Below are 21,620 nucleotides of genomic sequence, written 5' to 3' on the forward strand. Positions count from 1 at the left end.
AACTCACGTCTCTCTGTCTCCTGAATTGCAGGCAGATTCCTTACTATTGAACTGCTGGGAAAGCCCTGTAGACACATAGGCATTGTCTTAAACAGTATAATATAGATGCAAGACACAAATTTTCTGCAGAATGATCTGTTTAAACAACTCTAGTTCTACAAATTTATGGAAGCAAGGAGTGAGGTATGCAAAGTATATCATTGTAGCAATAGGATTATTTATCATAGTGTAATTTTAGAACAAATGAAAGAGTAAAAAGCCAAATAAACGTAAATGGATATGAGTGTTAGTATATCCATAAAAATGGATGCAACTATTGAGTTGTATTAAATAGAGCATATGTCTTGGCTTGGAAAAATGTACTGACATGTGAAGATGCTAAAAAAGGCAATTTTGTAGAAAAATATGTTAACAATTTTTATTCCTTGCTGGAAAGATTAATTATCACTTTAATGAACTGTTATGTAAATGGCCACATTTTTTTCATTTTTTATGAATTTGTAAAAGCAAGCATGACTGAAGCCAATCAATAATATTCTCATTTTGGAAGGGGAAAAAAGTTTTATTCTTAAATGTACTGCTTCAGTGTTGAGTAGAAAGCCTAATGTAAGATAAAGGGCTTTAGTATTATTGAAAAGTGGAAATGAAATGAAAAAATAGGAACAAAAATTATGAATACTGTGAAAATGTTTCACAAATCTGCCCTTGTTCTTACCACTAAAGCTATTGCCAAATAATTAAGCGTATGTATTCTATTCAATTTCAGACCCTTAGATTTTGATTCAACAGTAACTTTTTTTAATGTAGAATATTTCATTTGCTAGGAAATACACTGAATTTTGTGAATAGATAAATATATTTTCTACTGAATCCCAGTATATACTGTTTGTGCCTCTGTATGTTGGCCCTCTTTCTGTTTAATTAAGCCTATGTGATTGTCACTGAAAACAAATTATTGTTCATGCATTCAAAGGGCAATGAGCAATTAGAACATAATTGATCCAAGTGAGCTTCTGATTTCAGCCTTGTGCTGAGAGAATGGTCTGGAAGTAATGTCTTTTCCATTAGCAGTTTTACCTGATTCAGAAGAACATTTTCTTGAATGTGAGAGTGGTATTGACCTGAATGAGAGTTAACTATTATCACCAACACTATAATCCTATGGGCTTCTCAGATATTTTAAATATTCATTTACCTTTATATGATGAAATATTGATAAATTAAATCATGGTAAATTATGTTTACATTTTTGGTACACTACACATGACTTGCATTTTGTTATTTTTTTCCTCATTTTTCTTCCCTGTAGTTTGGAGTTGAATAGTTTTATAGGAAAAATTTCCCTCATTTTAACAGATGTTTATTGAGTTTCTGGTAAACTTAGGAAATGCCATGTTGAATAAGGCAAGTGTCTTCCATCAATATAAAAGAGCAAATAAAAGTTTAATAAGATATTACAGTAATTAATTGGAGATAAGTGGGAAAATGACTGTAGGTACTAAAAGTAGGAAATGATCAATATGGGAAGACCACAGCTTTTAAAAGTAAAGAACACTTCAGCAATATGATGCTATTTAGAAACTACTAGTCATTGAGTATCTTCTAGGTGACAGATGCTTTGCATAAATTATTTCTAATACAGTTGTATTTCTAATACAATAATTTTTTTTCTAATCCAATATTTGATATTATCATGGTTAGGCATTATCCTAATTTTCTTGATAAGGAAACAAAAACAAAGAAGAAATTTGCTGAAGTTCATAGCTGATTGGATAAAAAGCCAGAGTTTTAACTTAAGAATCTCTCTTTAAACCAGTTTCTCCACCCTCATCCCACTGCACTGAACTGCTTCTAAGACTAAAGAGGGCAAACTCCTCAGCCACATGTCTTTTTAGAAAGAGTCAGCAGTTGTACTAAGGCTTGTGTTGATTTAGACAAAATGCAGGTCATGAGTTATGAATTAAGTTTTAACTGGGAGCAAAATGAAGACTGCAGCTCAGGACATAGCATTTCAGATAGTGCTCAAAAACTGCTCTGAGGAGGTGATGGGGGGAAGCTAGAATATATGAGTTATGCAACAAAGTGTAGGTAGTAGGGAACAGCAAAAGATTGCTATTAATTAAAGAAATCAGATATGTCAATTTAAAAATGTAGTACTTTCCTAGGTATGGGCAGATGCAAGAGTCTGGGCTTACTGAAATCTTTCCTTTGATATGCACCTCAGCTATCTGGGGTCAGTGTCCTGTTTTTACATCCTGAATTTCCTCAGGGCTCATAGTAGGGAAGGGCCTCAGTCTGATACCTGCTAGATGGCAGGTATTCTTTATTTCCTGAGTCCCCTCAGGGCTCATCGGAACATCAGGGGCAGTGGCTCCAAACTCTGACTGTGACATCCTTTGTTTACTGATATGGCATGAAATATTACATTTGTCAAGAGAAGTGTGGAGCCCCAATAACATTTTCTGGGTATGTGCAGGAGAGCTGAAGAAATTGGGTTTGGAAGATCATGTAACATTGAAAACATGGAGGCAACGGTGGCTGCCAAGGGGTTTGGGATTTTTTCAATCAGTAATGAGGAGCTATTGAATGAGTTAAGTTTTCAAGCTGTATGAAGTCAAATTAAACAAATGAAATGATAAATCTATCTGTGGTTAAATACTACATTGTGCTAAATGCTGATAGAAAATTAAAGAGGAAATGTATCAGTTTCACTTTGTTTTCTTCTAGCCTCTGTATGTTCCACTCTAGCCAAAATATGCTCTTCCTAGCATATATCTTGACTGGTTGTATTGTGTTATTCAAAAACATCAAACATGCATTTATTGATTAGGCAACATCTGCTACAGATGGGGGCCTCCCAGGTGGCGCCAGTGATAAAGAACCCACCTGCCAATGCAGGAGACATAAGAGACATGGGTTCGATCCTTCTCCAGGAGATCTTCCCTACCTAGGGGCTGAAAGATTGGAACCAACCAAGTGAAATAAACTGAAAATACAGACAGAAGAGAGATGAGATATGGTTCCTGGGAATGACCAAAAGCACAAGAAAAGGAAGGGCATGAAATAAGAAGATGAAGACCTTCTCTAATATAGAACAAATGGACAAGAATTTATGAAGATGTAGATAAATTTGTAGGTTTAAGGGAAAGTTAATTATATTAATGGTTCACAATGTTTATTTCCACTGTGAGTTGTGAGGGCAATTTATATGCTCCAAAATAGTTTACAAAGTTAAATTTGGGATAGGTCTTGAAAGGACTAGGAGAAGGAGTAGAATGCAAACATGTGAAAGTGGCAACCAGGTGTGACTGAGTCACATCTGGTATTAGTAGTGTACTTGTGGCATAAATCTACATAATTTTTCCATTTTAATGCATCTGTACACTAGAAATGATGATGAAGGTGGTTGAGTTTAGCCAGAGTTTGAAATGTTCAATAAAAGTATGGTGAAAAGGCAATAGCATGCAGTGACATCGTGTTGGTAAGAAAGTAATGAGATGATAGAAGTTCAGATCAAATCTGATAGATGAACAGATAAAATAAAAATAGTGCTAATGGATGAAGAAGCAAGATGGTAGAGTACTAAGGGAGAGAAAGCAAAAAGAAGAGTCAAATAATGAAAAACAGTTTAAAAGGGAAGGCAGGGAAAGTAGAGAGAGGAAGAGAGATGAGTGAAGAGTCTGGAAGGATAAATAGTAGTAAAAAAATGCATGATTTTATTTCATAGGTGAAACAATATAAATATGGAAAGATCAGAGGTTTATGTTTTAAGAATTTGCATATTGAAGCAGAATTGATAATTGTACTTGAGTATACAAGCAATACTACACTTTGAACTTGGAATGATTCCTAATGGACACTAAATCCTGTAAGAGTGACTGAATTAGGAATGAAAGAAAAACAAAATTTAGGTGTTAAAGTAACTCAATGAATGTGAATTCACATTCACCAGTAAATAATAGGAGATAATGGCAATATGATATAAAAAATGGATTCAGATTGGTCTTAAAGGAGAATAATTCATGTTAGAATGTGGAAATGGAGAGTAATGATATTACTATGCTCCTTATTTGAAGAAAGTTGTTGGGGAATTGGAGTAAACTAGAAAGAAAAAGAAATTGTTTCTGTTAAGGTAGCTGGATGCCAGACATGCTATGAAGAATTAAAGAATGATTAGACATAATAAGCTAAAGGTTTGGGGCAGGGTCTGAGTGAATAATAAGGACAAGGTAGTGGAATGGAGAACTTACAGGAATGATTGTAAAAGAAAGAACACAGTTGACCTGGGAGATCTATAAATTCAGTTGATTTTCGTGTTGAAAGAATATAGGAATATGCATAATTATTCTCAAGTTTTTAAATGTTGGAAGGAAAGTAGTAGAAAATTTCATTCAGTCTTATCTGACTCTTTGCAACCCCTTGGACTGTAGCCCAACAGGCTCCTTTGTCCGTGGCATTCTCCAGGCAAGAACACTGGAATGGGTTGCTGTCCCTTCTCCAGGAGATCTTCCTGACCTGGGGATTGAACCTGGGTCTAAATGTTCATTGTGCAGAAAGTTGTTTTAATGCAGTGGAAATAAGTGAAGATCCTGACTGCTGTCTGAATTTGAAATGTTCATGTAATTAGTAGTTCATATTTAGTAGGCCAACTTAAGCTTAACAGAAGAATTACCACTAAAATGTCTTTGACATCACTAAATTAGCTTCTACAATGAAGCATGACTTTGTTAGATATGAGAAAGATTTAGGAAATGACTTTTCCTTGGAGAGTGACTGACTTTAGGGCTGGGACAGGAATGGGATAAAAGGAGCCTGAATTGTTTTGTTATGCCATATAATTAGGAAGTATCCTTAAAGTAAATGGGAGTGGACTGCAAGATCCTGGAGGTAGCATGAAAAGGTTTCTTTCAGACAAATCTTAAATTCTTTGAGCTTCAGAATAATTAAGGACAATAATGTATTAGAAATCATCATAAAATGTGAATCCACTGGTTCATAGCAATAATAAAGAAAGAAAAAAAGGAGGAGGAAGGAGGGCTGTTGCTTACAGAAAAATGCCAGCTGTGAGCTGGTAAATTTGGAGAGGATAGCAGATTTCATTTCCAACCATCATGTAAAGGTTGTTTCAGTCAAGAATCATCAGTTTAGGAGAGAAGGTGTTTGATAAGCAGAATATTTGCAAAGTTTTGAAATGTTTCCCTATAAACTTTTGGTAAGAAGAAAGAGAAAATAGTAACAATATAGTGGGAACATTAGAAACTTTGAGTGATTAAAATGAACATAAAAGACAAACCCCATGAGGAAAACTCAAATGAGATATGTTTTGAAACATACTTGATGGCCGTTCTTCTAAACAGTCCAAGTCATAAAAGTCCAGGAAAGACTGAAACACATCAGTGTAGGTTAAGGTGACACGACAGCTAAATGCCTTGTCCATGATGAGCTCCTGAAACAGAAAAGAAATTTGTGGAAAACCTGGTGAAATCCAAAAGAAATCTGTGGTCTATCTAACAGTTAAAAACCAACGTTAATTTCTTAGTCCTAGGAGAAAAGTATATGGGAACTCTCTGTACTCTCCTTGAAACCTTTCTGTTCATCTAGAATTATTTCAACTTAAAATTTATTAGGAATGGAGGAGAAAGAGAGCAAAGTCACTGTGAGTCTTCAGAGGTGACAGTCTGAGAAGGCCACTGTATCACTTACGTACCACTCTGGCTGGGAATGCCTATCCTGAACTAGCCAGAAAGACACAGCAGACAAACACAAAACTCAGGGCCATTTATTAAAGCAAAACATAGTGCATTATTCAGAGCCGTCTGACAGATTCAAAACTGTCAGTTTCATAAAAGACAAAGAAATTCTGGTTTAATTTCCAGATCAAAGGAGACTAAAAGGCATAGCAATGAAATGCAATATGGGCTCTTAGACTGGATTCTGTATGGGAAGGAAAGCAGTTCTAGAAAGGTATTAGTGGTTCAATTGACAAAATTGAAATATGGATGATAGACAAGGAAAATAGATTGTGTCATGTTTAAATTTAATAAGATGACAACTATGTTCTATTTACGGAAGAAAATAGCCTATTCTAAGAAATACACACTGAAGTATTTAGAGACAAAGGCACATTATATATACATATCAATTTCAAAAGCTTCAGAGAAAGTATTATATGAATATGCATGCTAAGTCACTTCAGTTGTGTCTGACTCTTTGTGACCCCATGGTCTATAGACCACCAGGCTCCTCTGTCCATGGAATTCTCCAGGCAAAAATACTGGAATGGGTTGCCATGCCCTCCTCCAGGAGATCTTCCTGACCAGGGGATCTAATCTGAATCTCTGGCATTGTAAGCAGATTTTTTACTATCTGAGCCACCATATATACAGAAACAAAGTAAAGTGGGGGGAAATATTGTTAGCTAGTGTACCTGGATAAAGAATATGTGGGCATTCCTTTTATACTCCTGGCAATTTTTCTGTACATTTGAAACCTTCTGACATCTGACTGTTTTAGAAAGAAATGAACTTCTTCTAATGTAAGTTCCATGACCAATACTTGAGGTTAGAATAATTGTGGCAGTAAAAATTTTTAAGCTAGGAGAAGTTCCCTAAAATGTTGAACTTAGAGAACATATTTTGCATGTTGATATCTTCAGAGCTTTGAATGGTATCTGGGAAATAAGAGATCTTCAAAATTCACCTGCTGAAAGAACGAACAGATGGATTGATGCTATTAGGGACAATGTCAAGAACTGGTAATATCAACTACTGCTAAGTAGTAAATTGTTTTCCCCTTCTCCAAATAAGTATTTTGAAGAGATTGAATCTTGTAATGAAAGTGAAAATATTAGTCGCTCATTCGTGTCCAACTTTTTGTGACCCCCATGGATTGTAGCCTGCCAGGCTCCTCCATCCCTGGGATTTTCCAGGCAAGAATAATTGGAGTGGGTAGCCATTTCCTTCTCCAAGGGATCTTCCCCACCCAGGGATTGAACCTCGGTCTCCTTCATCACAGGCAGACTCAACCATCTGAACCACCAGGGAATCCTGAAAATCTTATAATACTGTATCCACATCATTGAAATAAACAGTACAGGCAATGTTGTGACACCAGCTTAATAAAAGACCATCTTCCCATCCATGATCACAACTAGAGAATCCTTGATATTCATGATTATGATGTAGACATTTAGAAAAGAGAAGAAATGATATTTGGGCTTAAGTGAAATCAAGAGGTGGGTTTCCCTGGTGGCTCAGTGGTAAAGAATCCACCTGCTAATGCCGGAGGCACAGGTTTGATCCCTGGGTCGGGCAGATCCCATGGAGAAGAAAATGGCAAGCCACTCCAGTATTCTTGCCTGGGAAACCGCATGAGCAGAGGAACCTGGCAGGCTAGAGTCCTTGGAGTGGGGAGAGTCAGACATGACTTAGCGACTATACAGCAAAAACAAAATCAAGGGATAAGAGTTTCAAGCTATTTGTCTTAACCCACACGCTTCTGCCACAATGCCACAGGAGCTCAGAGAAAGTCATAAGCTTTGTTTTTGGTTTCTTCATTAATGAGCCAACCAGGTTTGTTTGCTAACTGACCACACATGGAAGAAGATGGAGATTCTTTTATTTCTACGCTGTGAATATAGCAGAGTGACTGAAAAACTGGGGGCAGAGAGATAAAGACTGAGATAATTTTAAGTAGTAAGGGTTTAACTAGGAAAAAATAGCCGCATCTCTTTGATAGACCCTTGTGTCGTCGTGTGACCTGTTGTGCTTAAAGAGAATGTGCATTTCCTGTGAATATATACAGACAGCTTCCTGTGATGTTCTTATTTTAGCCTTATGTCTCCAAATCGACTCAGCTGTTATATAAATGGATCTGACATGTACATAATCTCTTACTGAGATTTATATTGGGCACTTAATAAGGAATTAAGGAGCAATGAATTCTCAGATAGCCACAATACTACTTTGCTTTCTGACTTTCCCAAAGAGGAAAACAGATAACCATGTATTTGTCTGCGTAATCTAAATGAAAAATACAGTTTTATTCTCCTATTTCTCTTAAGAAAATTCCAGTATAAGCGGTTGGTAGGTTTTCCATTTTAGTAACTGTTCTGTAATGGAATTTTAAAAAGCTGAAACAGAAATTTAGGCCTTTTTTTTTTTTTTTTTTTTTTGGTGGTTCCCTCAGTGCTCAACATATCTGCTTATCAAAGTAGTTTTCAAAGTGATGAGTTAAAAACTAGCATGGAAGTGACTGGTGGAAACAAAGCTTTTAGTGTTCAGACAGAATGTGAAATTGTGAGCCTGGCTGGTGCCTGTGTATTAGCATAGAGCTGAGAGTTGAGGCTCTTTTAGAACCTTGGGCAAATCCTTTAACAATTCCATGCATCGATTAGTGAATTGGTGAGTTGAAGTTTTCAATGTTGTCTTAATTAACATTTGTACTGTTTTCTGGTCCTTTGCAGGAATATCTCTACAGGAATAAAATGTCTGTTTTATGCAAAAGCAAAAAAGACAAAGTTAAAGGGAAAGAATCCTGTCTTCTATTATACAGATCACCTTTTCACTGTAAGACAAACTTTAAGTAAATGGCAGTGGATAATAAGCACACTTTTTATTTCATCAGAGTAGTTTGGCATGTTACCATTAACATTACAAATATATTGGAGAAGTTTGGAAGGCTCAGTGATGATTACAAAAGAGAATCACAAAGTTGGGTCATGGGAGAAAAAAAAATCAAATAGATGAAGTATAAGAATAAAATGAGAAAATATGAAAATTTTAATTGTATTCAAATGTGTCTTGGCTTTAAAATCCAGATGATCAGTACTAGCTATGTTTAACTTTCTTTTTTAAAAAACATTTTATTTATTTACTCATTTGCTTATTTTATTTTTTGGCTGTGTCAGGTCTTTGTTGCTGCATGGACTTTTCTCTAGCTGTGGCGAGCAGGGGTTGCTTACTCTCTAGTTGCAGCTCATGGGCTTCTCTTGTCGAGGAACCTGGACTCTGGGATGTGAGAGCTTCAGTAGTTGCAGCATATGTGGATTCAGTAGTTGCAATTCCTGGGTTCTAGAGCATGGGCTCAATAGTTGTGGCACATGGGCTCAATAGGTCCACAGCATGTGGGATATTCCCGGATCAAGAATTGAACTCGTGTCTTCCGCAGTGGCAGACAGACATCTTACCACTGAGCCATAGGGAAGCCCTATGTTTGGTCATCAATAAGGAGAGATAAAGAGAAATTGAAACTGTCAATTTAAAAACTATCAGAACTCTCTAGTATCTGCATTTGATTGGAACTGAGACCATAGCCCTGAACAAAAATAAAATTGGGTTTATTCAAATCATAATCCTTAGGCTTTGTTTTCACTCACAAATACTGCTGGCGCTTCTGTGACGCTCAACAGACAGAGTTTCTGTCTGTCATTCTGCTCCAGAATACCTTGTGTGTCCTGTTCTTGTAGAAGGTCATCTTAGGGATAAAATAACTGCTGGACTATTGCTATCTAGACTGTATTTTAGGTCAAAAATAAGAAGAAAGAGGGAGAAGACAAAAAGGTATATTTTTTAAAATTTCATATCTTTTTTGGCTTAGATTTAGTAGACTCCCCCTGTGCAGGCTGTGTGTGTGTGTGTGTGTTTGTGTGTGCACTCAGTCACTCAGTTGTGTCTGATTCTTTGGGACTCTATCGACTGTAGCCCACCAGACTCCTCTGTCTGTGGGATTCTCCAGACTGCAGTGGGTTCCCATGCCATCCTCCACCAGGGGATCTTCCCTGGATTCAGGGATCGAACCCACATCTCTTGCATCTCTTGCACTGGCAGATGGATTCTTTATCACCTGGGAAGAATTCTTTACCACCTAGGAAGGCCAGATGTGTGTGTGTGTGTGTGTTTGCCAGATATATGTCATTCATAGCAATACTGGCCTTATATTGGTAATCTTTAAAATTCCCTGCAATATAAAATGCTCTAAGAAAGAGAGAATTACCCAAAATTTTAATGCTAAAAGATTATCAAGCACTGAATAATATTAAAATTCTTACTCACATTTTGTTTAATATCCAGACATGATTTTATAAACAGACAAATACACACAGGGCATGTTATTGTATAGCCTTTTCTTTTTTACTCAATACTGTGTTACAAATAATATGCTTCATGTCAGTAAATAAATATAGATGTAGATTTTAGTTTTAATTATGCATTGTTTTTCATTGTGTAGATATATCATATAGTCATATATCCAATTCTCTGTTGCATTGTTTTAAATTGTTTCAATTATTAAATATAAAATCAAACCCAGTATATATCCTAGAGTATCCGTATAATCAGTGTTAAATTGCAGAAATAAGAAAACTGAGCTTTTATGGCAGAGAGTGAAGAGGAACTAAAAAGCCTCTTGATGGAAGTGAAAGAGGAGAGTGAAGAAATTGGCTTAAAACTTAACATTCAGAAAACTAAGATCATGGCATCTGGTCCCATCACCTCATGGGAAATAGATAGGGAGACAGTGGAAACAGTGTCAGACTTCATTTTTTTGGGCTCCAACATCACTGCGGATGGTGATTGCAGCCATGAAATTAAAAATGCTTACTCCTTGGAAGGAAAGTTATGACCAACCTTGATAGCATATTAAAAAGCAGAGACATTATTTTGCCAACAAAGGTCAAGGCTGTTTTTGTTTTTTTTCTGGTCAAGGCTATGTTTTTTCCAGTGGTCATGTATGGATGTGAGAGTTGGACTGTGAAGAAAGCTGAGCACTGAAAAATTGATGCTTTTGAACTGTGGTCTTGGAGAAGACTCTTGAGAGTCCCTTGGACTGCAAGGAGATCCAACCAGTCCATCCTAAAGGAGATCAGTCCTGGGCGTTCATTGGAAGGACTGATACTGAAGCTGAAACTCTAGTACTTTGGCCACCTCATGAGAAGAGTTGACTCACTGGAAAAGACCCTGATGCTGGGAGGGACTGGGGGCAGGAGGAGAAGGGGATGACAGAGGATGAGATGGCTGGATGGCATCACCGACTCGATGGACATGAGTTTGAGTAAACTCCGGGAGTTGGTGATGGACAGGGAGGCCTGGCGTGCTGTGATTCATGGGGTGACAAAGAGTCGGACACGACTGAGTGACTGAACTGAACTGAACTGAACTGAGCTTTTATCAAAATTGGTAATATGACTGGAAGAGTGAGTTCTAGACTGGGCTTATAGGAATGATTTCCATAACAATTCCGTGGAACAGGGCCATCAGGAGAATGGCTATTTTTTCCCACTATCTGGAAGGTGGGCCATCAGGAAGCAGTCCTTGGAACTCTTAACCCCAAGAGCGTACTGCCTTACTTATGATGCACAGAGCATGAAACTTTTGATCTGAGGACTAGAACAAAAGCTATTGTCTCCAGAGTCAAAATGAGACTGCTGCCATCTCAACTGCTGGTCCCAGGAAAATTCTGCTGAGTTATGATGCAGGTATCAGGAAGCTCTGGCACAGGATACATGGACCCAGAGCTTGGCCACACTGGAAGAATTGTTCTGGCAAAGAGGATGTTATGGGATTTGACATCAGTGAATCTAGTGATTGGTTCTCAGCTGCTGCCACAAAAAACCCCCATTCTCCCACATTGTATTGCCAGTAGAAAATGGAAAGAACTGCTAAATGACCTCTAAATTAATCCTATCTGCCAAATGTCATGGGAGTCAGTTTCAGTTTAGTTGCTCAGTCGTGTCTGACTCTTTGCAACCCCATGGACTGCAGCACGTCATTCTTCCCTGTCCATCCCTAACACCTGGATCTTGATCAAACTCATGTCTTCAAATCGGTGATGCCATCCAACCATCTCATCCTCTGTTGTCCCCTTCTCTTCCTGCCTTCAGTCTTTCCCAGCATCAGGGTCTTTTCTGATGAGTCAGTTCTTTGCATCAGGTGGCCAAAGTATTGGAGCTTCAACTTCAGCATCAGTCCTTCTAATGAATATTCAGGACTGATTTTCTTTAGGATTGACTTGTTGGATCTCCTTGCTATCCAAGGGACTCTCAAGAGTCTTCTCCAACACCACAGTTTAAAAGCATCAATTCCTTGGTGCTCAGCTTTCTTTATGGTCCAACTCTCATGTCCATAAATGACTACTGGAAAAACCATAGCTTTGACTAGATGGACCTTTGTCAGCAAAGTAATGTCTCTGCTTTTTAATACGCTGCCTAGGTTGGTCATAGCTTTTCTTCTAAGGAGCAAGTGTCTTTTAATTTCATGGCTGCAGTCACCATCTGCAGTGATCTTAGAGCCAAAAAATAAAGTCTCTCACTGTTTCCATTTTTTCCTCATCTGCTTGCCATGAAGTGATGGGACTCGTGGGAGTGCACTTGCATAAATGAACCTAACACACATTAGGAACCTTAGTTTCAATTATGTCTGTGAAATGTGTGTGTTAGTTTTCTAATTCTTCAGTAAAAGAAGCCTCAGAAAAATGGTGGAATGGAGGCTGAAGTTCTACTTTATTTACTAAATCTACTTTATTTACTAATATTATTTACTAAATCTACTTTATTTACTAAATCTGCTTTATTACTTTATTTGCTAAAATTACCTGGTTGTGAAGATCTGCTTAGGAGATAGACAGCCCTATTTCAAAGTCACAACTATTGTGACATTGACCAAGTTATTTAACTTCTATTATCTTGAGATCTTTCAGCTATAAAACTGGGATAGTAATAGATAAAAAAAAGTATTCATAGAGTTTTATGATGATTAAATTAGATAATTCATATGTGATACACAAAAATGTTAGTTATTGCTATTATTTTATGGGCATTGTTGCAGACTCATATATTTATTCCTTCAAAATAAATTTCTGTGAGTGGAATTTTATGATTAATGGGCTTGCACATTTATGTATTATAGTAAGACGTACAATGTAAAAAGTGGGCAGAGTTAACACTGCTGACAACAAGTTGTGTGGGTGACTGTAGCCCAACAGCATTGCTAATATAGAGCATTAGTAATATAATCTTTGCTATATGTGAGAGGACATCACATTTTTGTTTATATTTATAATATTTGATTAATGAGGGTGATCAAATTTTACTAAATAAGCTAATCAATTGCATTTCTGTACAAACTGTTTATTCTTTTTGATAAATTTCTATTAAGGTATAGTCACAGTTTATATAACTGATATAATAAATTTATTGCTGATATGTTGTGTTGGGCAAAAACTTCATTTGGGTTTTCCATAATGTCTTACAGAAAAATTCAAACAAGCTTTTTGGCCAATCCAATATAAGTATCATTGTAAAACAAGTATTTTAACCTTATGTCATATATGTTTAAGAATATTTTATTTTCCCCCAACTTTATTGAAGTGTAATTGACAAATAAAATTTTATGTATCTAAAGGGTACAACATGATGATTTGATATATGTATTAATACATATTGTATGATTTTAACAGTCAAATGAACACATCTGTAACCTCACAGTTATCTTTTATATATGTGTTTATGTAATGAGAACACATGTGATGTACTCTGTTAGCAATTTTCAAGTATGTGATATAGTATTATTAATTATAGTCACCATGTTGTACATTAAATTGCCAAAACTCGATTCATCTCATAATTGGAAGTTTGGGCTCTTTGACCAACATCTGCCCATTTACCTTACCTCCCAGTCTCTGGCATTATACACTTTTTATTTTTCTGAGGAAATTCCATACAGTTTTCCATATTGTTTTCCATTGTGATTGTACTAATGTACATTCCAGCAGTACATGAAAGTTCCCTTTTCTACATCCTCACAAACGCTTGCGTTTGTCTTTTTGTTGAAAGCCATTCTAACAAGTGTGAGGTGATATTTTATTATGGTTTCAATTTGCATTGCCTGATGATTAGTGATGCCAAGTACCTTTTTATATATTTGATGTCTATTTCAATACTTACATAAATATATTACATACTAATATATTATTAAAATATTCAAAATAAAGTAAGACTTTACATATATTTAATATTTTCCCTCAAACTATGATAGGTCCTGAACACCATCCAGAACTTCCTGTATCCTACTGAGAACAGCTACTCTAGGTATCTTTTCTTTCCCTGCATTACAGCCTTGAAGAGGAGAAAGAAGAAATTACACCAACTTAATGTTTCTCTTCCCCTCACATTATGAGGGGCATATGAAATTCATCAGTATTCTTGTGCTCAATATCTGTGTTGAGAGAGTAAAGAAAGAAGCTAATTCTGATGATAAAATAGGTGATACCTGCCCTTGCACATAACAGACTGCCTGAACGACCCACATCATAGCAGAATAAATGCTGAGACATGTTCATCATGTGTCATTCACTTCCTGAGCTCAGCATCATCCATAGAGTGATACTGATTTGGAGTCTCTCCATCATAGCACCACTGTCTTACACTTGGCGCTATTTAAAATTTAAGATTGGCAAAAACACAGTGCTTTGCTGCATCTCTGTTCGTAGTAGCTCCAGTGTAGCCCCACTGACAAATATCATGATAAACACTGCCAGAAGAGTCATAAGCAGGATCTGCTTTGCCAGAAAAGGTATCTTCCAGAAAATTTTAAAACTCTGTGTTTTCAGCTTTATTCATTGCAATGCCTCATTTCAAGACAGCTCCTATATTTGAGTTTGCAGAGTTTAAATAACTGGGGATTTTGAAAATAGAAAATACATCCATAAAATGTTGATATATACTACCTTTACAATCTTAATTCTCCTATTAATTTTAATGTTTTTCAGAAAATTTTACTGTAGTTACTGAGTTCATTTGTAAGTAATGTCCCATAAGTACTTGAACTCTAACAAATATAATGTTCTTTAAGGACCTGAGTTTCGATCCCTGGGTTGGGAAGATCCCCTGGAGGAGGAAATGGCAATCCACTCCAGTATTCTTGCCTGGAGAATCCCATGGAGGGAGGAGCCTGGTGGGCTATAGCCTACAGAGTAGCAAAGAGTCAGACAGGACTGAGCTGCTTCACTTTCACTTTCACTTTCACTTAGGTATTTGAACAGAGGTTTTGAAAAGAGGTAGGGTAAGAGATGGTGATGAAAATAAAATCAAAGAAAGCTACTGTGTCCAAAAGTCTTAGAGAACATTTAGTCAAAAATCTCATATTTTGTAAATGTAACAGTGAGGTTTGGAGAACATAATTTGTGTGTGTGTTTATGTGCACATATGTGTGTTTTTCCTCTGGCGTAAGATAATTAATAATAGAACCAGAGCTAGAGCTAAATATTCAATATAGTCAAGTAAATATGTATATATTGATATATAGTAGAAAAAGTGATAAACAGACATGAGACACATTTATAAAGCCATGTTTAATCTTAGAATAACCTCATAATGTAACTTATCTATTATCTATTTATCTATATCTTGTCTATGTTGTATTTTATATTATACTGTGTAGTGCTTGATTTTGTGGAACCAAGACTGCTTTTACTCAGAAACATTCCATACACATTGAATCTTTGAAAATAGTCTTATTTGATATTTCTGAGTTGTTAACCTAATTACCAAAATATTACTATTAGAGCACTTGAACATTTACAACCTTTTCATATAATATTATTTAATTCTGACAGTAAAATGGTTACTTATATAATATCATCCCCTGTTTTAAAGATGAAGAATCTAGAATATGAAAGGCACATTATAGGGCTGGGGTCAGAGGCTAAATTCTAAAGAGGAGACCATGCTTGCTCAGAAGACCAGAAAGTCAGTCCTTTTCTATTATAGCCCATTTTGTCCAGAAAACTAACCCAAACTAGGAATTTTTTTTTTTTCCTCTAAGGCCTCCTAGTTTTTCCTTCCTACTAAAGGAAACTGTTTTTTACTTTGTGATTTTACTTTTTATCTGAAAATTGAGCGTTTGGGAAGGTGATTTGTCAGCTAATATAAAGATAGTAATTGCAATTCTTCACTGAGTGAAAGGGACATCTCTTTTTCTAACATTTACACAGCTGAAGCCTCTATTCAGAATTACAGAAAAAAATGGCATGCCACATTTTTCCCAAGACATTTTAGAATAGACTTTTTCATAAGGGAGTCAACTTTATCACTTTATCGCCAACAGGCTCATGTAGAAGACTGTTGCTGGTGAATTAAGTGCTTGGGTTGTGGACTGCCATTGGTTTTAAGATAAAAAAAAAAATCTCATCCACATGTTATAAGGGAATTAGATGTCAAGACTAGTTGTTAAATCATGCTGAGCATTACTAATTTAGTAAAGCTGTTGTTTGCCGCACACTAAGACAGGTAATTAGGAACATGTCCATGAGTAATTTTGAAATGTGACAACTCACTTGATAATCATCATCAGTGTATCTTTAGTCGCTGAAAATGGCAAAGAATCCCCTTGAAATGCTCACTGTTACTCATTTCCATAGGCTGAGGACATAGTTTAATTATTCATGACAGAATTACACCATGCTCAATCAAATTGAATACATGATATATGCCCTGGAATTCAAGCTGCTCAGTGTTCCTGGTGAGTGTCAGACCCTAACAACATCAGATTAATAAATGTGTAAGCATGTTTTGCCTTTTCCACTAGTTTAAGCCTGATGATTTTTTTTCTTTATTAGAAACCTTTATGAATAAATCAAGGCTGGAATCTGGAGAATGCTATAAAAGACCTTTCAAACTACTTCACAGGTTCATTCACCCCCATCCCCCAAAACTCTTTGAGATTTTATTTTCTGTGTCCCTTTCTCTTTTCTCCTGTTAGAAAACACATTCTTCTTGAGATATTCACAGCTCCACAACTTTCACTTTCTCTGTCAATCATGTCTGATCCTTTTCATCTCTCTCCTTGCCAGTTTGGTCTGCCCTACCTAGTAGTTTGCCAATTTTGGCTATCAGCTTCCAGAGCAGTGATGTTTTTCATAGAACTAGCAGGAGGTGTTACAGTTCATTGTTTCTCTGTTGATCCTCCCCACTAGGATGTTAGGTCCCTTTGGTTTGCAGATGTCTTAATCATCTTTTTTCCAGTGTCTCATGCAGTGATAATGTATAGTAAATGTTCAGTTAATGTTAACTTTAAGTAGCGTGCACTGGGAAGACCCAGAGGGATCGGGTGGAGAGGGAGGTGGGAGGGGGGACTGGGATGGGGAATACATGTAAATCCATGGCTAATTCATTTCAATGTATGACAAAAACTACTGCAATGATGTAAAGTAATTAGCCTCCAACTAATAAAAATAAATGAAAAAAAAAAAAAAAAACACCTCAGAAAGAAGAGCAAAAAAAAAAAAAAGCACTTCACTCTTCCAGTGACCTTGCCCCTTAAGAATTATTCTTTCACTTGATTTCAGTTATTTCAAATGACTTGTTTTATGGTCTCACTTATAGTGTAATCTGTAGAAAGTTTTCTGTACACTGAGAAATATGTATATTCTACTGTGTACTCTTCTGGGATGGAATAGTCTACAGCTATCTGTTAAGACTACTTTGTTTATACACACTACTATATATAAAATAGATAACCAAGAAGGACTTAGTATATAACACAGGGAACTATACTCAATATTTTGTAATAACCCATAGTGGAAATGAAACTGAAAAGGAATATATATATATATATATATATATAACTGAACCACTTTGCTATATATCTGAAACTAACATAACATCATAAATAAACTATACTTCAGTAAAAAAAAATGTAGTTCTTTTATAATATTGTTCAAATTTTCTATTTTCTTGCTGATCTTCTGTCTAATTGTTCTATTTTTGATTGAAAGTGAAGCACTGAGGTTCAATGATTATTATGGAATTGTCTGTTTCTCCAGTTAGTTCTGGTAGATTTTGCTTTCTGTATTATGCTGTCTAACCACAATGGCATGAAATTAGAAATCAATACAGAAAAAATATACAGTGAGATATTCAAATATGTGGAAATCAAGCAACACATTCATAAGTAGTAAATGAGTGAGAAGAATCACAGGGAAATTAGCAAATAATTTGGGAAGGATGAAAATATAAACAGCATACTAAAAGTTATGGAATGCACCAAAAGAAAATCAGACAGAAATGTGTTAAAATTTTTTTGTTATTGATAGATCAATTTCCCTGACTTGAAAAGCTCTGTGTGTATGTAAAATCAACTGACATAATAGTATGTACAAGATGATTCCATTGTCATTTTTAAAGTTCCTGTTGTCATGAAATTTATCTTAGAGGGAGAAACTTAGAAAGCAAAATAAATGTGAAAATAACTTTAAAGAATGTTTTTCCTATTTTAAGTGTAAGGAATCACAATTTAGAGAGGTTAGGTCAATAGCCCAAGTTCACGGAGGTAGGAAGTGATTTTCTTTGCATTCTTGTGGTCAACATCTTTCCTAAAGAGGATAATTGAGGGTACAGCAAAGATCACAGAAGAGTGGGGAATTAGTGGCAGTTTTTCTAGGACTCAAAGATTTCAGAATGGATATGTGGGGAAAATCTGTTCTTTAGGCAGAGTTAATCTTAGAAGATAATCTATTTCAAGTTATAGCATTTTTGCCATTTTGCAGTGGTATTTTTGTAGAACATAAAAATGTCTATTTCAGTGCCATGTGAGCATAACTTTATATAGAATGTGAAAGTACGGGGCGAGAGGAGGAAGTGCTGGCTGCTATAGCATCACAGAGGTGAAACACTCTGAACATGATGCCCGTCCTCAGAGATTAAAGGTGAAACGAAGCTCTGTGCTATGAGGAGAACATACAGTTGGTCAGTTGTTCAGGTGCTCTGGCCACACACATATTGTGTCCACCACCTGTTGCGACATTTACATCTACACCCAATAAGTGTTTCCTGTTGATGGCTCCAAGGAGCCATTGTTCCTCTCTTCTCTGGGTCCATCATACCCAGCACGGTTAAGAGAGATTCAACCCTGACAAAATGCTGATTAAAGGAGACATGGAAGCAAATAATGCAAGACAAAGATTCCTATTCTTCACGCGTGGTTAGAGTTCAGCTCCTGGCAATGTGTGTACTTCCAACTCAGCTCTAAATCTTGGTATCTCACTATTGATTGTGGTCATGTTACATATTATGAGTCACAGCCTCAGTGATTTATTCAGCAAAATGGAAGAATAGTGTGTTACTGCTGAAGGACTGAGTTTGAACCTGTGGTCTGCTGATATTTTTAGCACGCCACAAATATCAGCCTCTCTGTTTAGTCATAAATCTATGACTTAGACTTGCCCTGTCTACACAGCAGAAAGATTAACTGTTATACCAGATGGCTAAATACTTAAGGCTGAGAATTTTTTTTCCTCCTTGTCAAGTTATACAAGTTGGAACAGCCATGTTATTCTTAATGTTTTGATCTGTAGATATATTCACTGACTAGTAATAACAACTGTATTATTTTGATTTTTCTCTTCCTTACTAAAATTTTCTTAAGATATTCTTACCTCCATATTGATTGATTATTAAAAATATTATTCTAAAAAAATACTTGTGACAGTGGTGTTACATGGGTGCCATCTAGGGTAGGGATTGATCATAATGAGAGGCTGCACTAAATGGCTCGGGGCCCCTTCCTACATATGGTAAAGCATCTGCCTGCCAATGCAGGAGATGCAAGGGAAGCAAGTTTGATTCCTGGGATTGTGAAGATCCCCTGGAGAAGGAAATGGCAACCCACTGCAGTATTCTTGACCAGATAACCCCATGCATAGAGGAGCTTTGTGGGCTACAGTCCATGGGGTCACAAAGAGCTGGACATGAGTGACCACATGTGCACATACACACACACACACACACACACACACACACACACACACTTGAATTAAAATGACAAATGCAGTTTTAAGATCTCTTGCACATTTTGAGAAGCCATGTAATAATTCATTTGACTAGAGAACTGTATACTCCTTCAAAGAATTTTAAAGCTACAACCCTGTAAATGTTTCTAAAAATCTAGCATGTAGTTGAAGACCGATGAGGGGATATGACTTGGAACAGTTTTCTCGATATTTTAATGTAAAAAGAAAAAGAGACTGTTTTCGCATGGTTCCTCTCCTTGTCCTTGTGAGCAGCCTATGTAGATGCTGGCTAAATATACAAATAAATAAATAAATAGAGAAAAAGAAAAGAAGAGAAATAAAAAAATACAGAGGGAAAGCAAAAAGAAATCACTAGTTGTGATTTCTACCATAACAAAGACCACAAACTCGGTGATTTAAAACAACAGAAATTTATTTTTGTAGAATTCTGGAAGCTAGTCATCTGAAACCAAGGTTTTGGCAGCATCGGGTTCCCTCCAGAGAGGATGCTTCCTCTGCCTCTGCCAGCTTCTGGGAGTCCCAGATGTTCCCTGGCTTTATAGATGCTTCATTCCAAACTCTGTCTTCACAAGGCATTCTCCTGGTGTATCTGCCTTTACAACATCATCTGTCTTCATATAAAGACAGCAATCACATTGAAATAAGGAACTACCTTACTCTAGTATGTACTTAGCTAAGCTTAACTCTTATTTGTAATGATATTATTTCAAGATAAGGTCACATTCTGAGTTTCTGGGTGGGGAGTAGGACTTAAATGTATCTTTTTGACAGACATAAATCAGTCCAATAGCACACATTGTCTCTAGGAGGTTAAGGTAGGTTCTTTGGAGAAAGCATTGGGCTTTAAATGGTGAGTGGAGGCAGTGTTGGCCACAGGACTGGCTCATGGCTGACTTTCCTGGAAAACAAAACAACCTGCAGATGAATTGAAATGAGTCAGATCCCATCTTACCACCCAAGTTCTCTTTACCGATTGCCTCCAACCCCTGCTAGAAATACTCTGTTTGAATGAATATTTTGTGTTTATGACAATTCAAATATCTCTTGACAGAATAATGCTTTGAACTGTATTTGGTGGTGTTTGTTTTTGTTGTTGTTGTTTTTAATATGTTAAGAATAAATGCATTTAATCAACTTTTTTTCCTAAGGGCAATTTTTAGTTCCTGATGTATAGGATATTAGGTCAGTGAAAGTGTTAGTCACCCAGTCGTGTCTGACTCTTTGCAACCCCATTGACTGTAGCCCACCAGGTTTCTCTGTCCATGGAATTTTCTAGGCAAGAATACTGGAGTGGGTTGCCATTCCCTTCTCCAGGGGATCTTCCTGACCCACAGATTGAACCCGAATCTCCTGCATTGGCAGACAGGTTCTTTACCAGGGGAGACAAAAGGGAGTTCCTATTATGCTGTATGGGTGCTAATGAATTTCGAATTTCACATTTATTTACTTACTAAATGTCATTGTGACCATGGTTTTACTCTTCATTTATTTATTTAGTGTTTTTCTTGGTTCTCATGTAACTCCCTGAAAGTCATGCATCTGAAAGAGCAAAGAAAATAAAATTGTACTTCACAGATGTATTTTGATTAATTAACTGGACAGTAGAAATATAGTCTTAAACAAGTGTGTGTCTGGTAAGAATGTTTTCGTAAACTTGTATGTTACTTTTAAAGCCCCAAATGTATTTATTTTTAAAAGCAACTCAATAACAAAAAACAACCCAATCAAAAAATGGGTAGAAGATCTAAACAGGTATTTCTCCAAGAAAGACATAAGATAACCAACAGACACGTGAAAAGATGCTCAATGTCTTTAAT

At 36.3% G+C, this 21,620-nt stretch overlaps 1 long non-coding RNA gene across 2 annotated transcripts in view; it reads left to right on the top strand.

The window, feature by feature from the left end:
* Positions 1 to 21,620, top strand: part of LOC110123936 (uncharacterized) — a 91,246-nt gene that overhangs the window by 50,068 nt on the left and 19,558 nt on the right. The window contains exon 3 of one of the 2 annotated variants that reach the window (XR_011489788.1): positions 32 to 183. The exons of the other annotated variant lie outside the window; for it this stretch is intronic. This is a non-coding gene — a long non-coding RNA (uncharacterized lncRNA). The remainder of the gene's footprint in view (positions 1 to 31; positions 184 to 21,620) is intronic. 2 annotated transcript variants of the gene reach the window in all.

This window comes from Odocoileus virginianus, chromosome 10 (assembly GCF_023699985.2).
Source record: "Odocoileus virginianus isolate 20LAN1187 ecotype Illinois chromosome 10, Ovbor_1.2, whole genome shotgun sequence".
NCBI classification, from domain to species: Eukaryota; Metazoa; Chordata; class Mammalia; order Artiodactyla; family Cervidae; genus Odocoileus; species Odocoileus virginianus.